Here is a 3,097-nt window from a genome sequence, read left to right on the forward strand (position 1 = left end):
TTTTATAGCACCAAACACTGTTCAGACCTGCCCAACTGCTGCAACCTTCTGCACTTTCCAAGAATATCGAAAAAAGAAAAATGAGGAGGGGCAAAAGTTTTCCAAAGGGAAAATGGATTTGAAGAAATCTGTGAAACAAGTAAATGTAAGTTGGCTATGGCTTTAGGTGTTAATAAGCAGCCTGACTGTGTGATGAAATCCTCTCATTATTTCTGATGTGTGTGGTATGAAGAATGATTGTAATTTAATGGACAGACAGAAAAAAAATCTTGTACTAGTGATAATAAATGTAGGTTTCATCTCATCACAGCTCAACCAAACTATATCAGAAAGGCTATGCATTGGAAACTCTAGATTGTAGTCTAACTTAAACTTCATTAGAAACATTAGATAAAAATGTTACAGGAGGGAAAAATCAAAAAGCTTTTACTTTATTTTCCTCTTGATGTAATTTATTGGAAGCAGAGGACCAACTTAGTCCAATGTTAAGAAAGGTTATGAATTTCATAGTTGTTACATGAGAAATAAACTACATAAAACATTAGCTGAACTGTGAAGTGACTTCCCATTAATTAAAATTATATTATAAGCTGTTCCCTTTCAAGTCTCTATACTTTAAGATCCACTCCAATGAAAGTTGTGTTTTTGGCTCTTGCAGCATTCTTCTGATGATTAAAAACATATGTAAAAGAATTTAAGTTTAAAATTGCATTTCTGAGTATTTCTTAGACAAAAATGAAGACAACAAAAATGAACCTTTTGAAAAAGCTCTCAAATTTGGGGTAGACCAGCAGATTGCTCCACTCTGATACAAGCACTTAAGGACGAGTCTATTAACACTTTGGTTTTTTTCATATGAGCTGATATATGGCTCAAAAACAGCATAATGCTAATTAAAAGATCTCTGGTAACACTTTGATTATAGATGAGAAGATGATTAGAAAGTTTTTTTACTTAAACATTTAACTTTAAAATGAACTTTTTTAAAAAACAAATTGTTATTTTCCAACCCTATTAAATAATTTTCTCCGCAAATGAGTCATATCCCACCTTTTTAGTTAATCAACTATTATTCAAAAAGGTAAATATTTAAAAAAAAACAACAACACTTTTAACAATTTTGTTTAAATCTTCAATTAAAAAAAATTTATTTTATTTTTGTTTTGACAGTTGTGAAAAAAATTTTTTAGGTTCATTTCAATCTTGCGGTAATGTGTAATCAGATAAAAAGTCCAAGCTCAAGAGTCTTGAGCTTTCTGATTCTGACATGGAGGTTTTTATTAAAACTCCATCTGAGTCTGATCTTGCTGATACACTGGTATGTATAATTTAGAAGATTTTTTTGTCTCATTCTTTTGGGTTGAGTTCAGTAGAACTATATACATATTTATATCTGACATATTTGTGTCTTCACTTCAGCCCTGGGAACCTGAGCATGAAAGCAGTCCTTTTTCAACAGTGACAGAAACTGAGTAAGTTGTCATTAAATCATTTCCCAGCATGATGTGTGTTTGTAGTTTTGGCTTCTTATGTATTTGCATAGTACATTTTGAGATGTTAACTTTTGACATTCAAACTGTATGTGATTAATACCTAATTGATGGTCAAGGATTGAAGTTTGAATATAATTTTAATGACTAAATATGTCTTTCTTTGTCTTCAAAGGCATAATCCAGGGGGAGATATTTTTGCAGAGGAAGCACAGCAAGTAATTAACAATTTCATTGTCAAAATGAGTTTGGCAGAGCATATATGCTACTTTCACTGCTAATGGTTAAATTATTTTTGTCAATTCCTTTCTATTTTACCAAACACACTGATGTGCTTTTCTGCTTAGAAACAAAGAATTGAACATTTCATTTTGGGGTTTTCAAGATTCAAAGCAAATCACAAACTTGTCCTTTATTGATGTTTCTGTTTAGCTTTCTTTATTTTGCATTATTTTTTTTATTTTTGATAATGCAAAATGAAGTTTTTATGGGCACTTAAAAAAGGCTAAATGAAACAGTAGCTTTCACAGAAATGTTACAAAATTTGTTTGCAATGCTTAATACTGAGATTATAATCTCAACCCCTAGTAATTTTGGGGGAAAATTTCAAGTGGTCAATTTAATTTATTTTCAGTCATCCTTATTTCTCAATTTCAGGTTACAGACATTGTTGAAAATGGAAACAATCCAGGGACCAGCCAATGTCTGGCCATCCAGAACTCCTGTTACAGGTATGATAACTTCAGTTATTACTCATCAAGGAGTTGGACACAATAAGGGATTTGCACCAGGTGTGGGCAGTGTCTAAATTTTCATACCATTAACATTCCTCCACAATTTAAGAATTGTATAACCACCTCTTAAGTGGCATTATCAAACTGCTGGGTAGGGCTGCCACAATTAGTCGACTAATCGACGACTAATTGACTATTGAAATAGTCGATGACTAATTTAATATTGATTAGTCGTTATTTTATATCATATGGAGTCAGAGTGTGGTAACAAAGTTGTGAGGGTTCAGCACCAAAAAAATGCACTTGATATATTATAGTCAATGAGACCAAAACTTTATCTTTAGTGAAAAATAGTTCCTTTGTTTCAGGTGTCGACCTCATTTGATTTAATCTTGTTTTAATCAGAGAAACTAATGAAGGATAGAGACTCCATGATTCACTAAAGGTTTAACAAACTATCATTTTTATTGTCTTTATTTTTAGTTTAAAGCTAATGATGGTTGAGATGTGTGCACCCCATCCAGTTTGCACATGACCTGATTAGCCAACTGATTGGAAAAAATAATCAGTGATTAGTCGACTATTAAAATAATCTCATACGGTAGCCCTAATGCTGGGTTTGTCCCCATCTTAAGAAACGGAATTCTAAACCAAATTGTTAAAACCATAACAACATGAAATGGTTGGATTAACTATTTTTATCTAAAATAATGCAGCAAATATATTGAAAACGTAAATCCTATCAAATTAATAAAGCAATTACAGCAATTTTTTGGCACTGTGTGAGCCATTTTTGATAACAGCACTGATTATTTAAATTAAACAACAGACTTAACTTGAAATAGGATGTGGATGTAAAGTGTGAATAAAAGC

General features: G+C 31.7%; 1 pseudogene; it reads left to right on the plus strand.

Annotated features, from left to right (window-relative positions):
• The first annotated feature begins 1,260 nt into the window (after nt 1-1,260).
• LOC112138903 overlaps nt 1,261-3,097 on the plus strand; it is a 3,087-nt pseudogene continuing 1,250 nt past the window's right edge.

The sequence above is a fragment of the Oryzias melastigma genome, unplaced genomic scaffold (assembly GCF_002922805.2).
Source record: "Oryzias melastigma strain HK-1 unplaced genomic scaffold, ASM292280v2 sc00427, whole genome shotgun sequence".
NCBI lineage: Eukaryota > Metazoa > Chordata > Actinopteri > Beloniformes > Adrianichthyidae > Oryzias > Oryzias melastigma.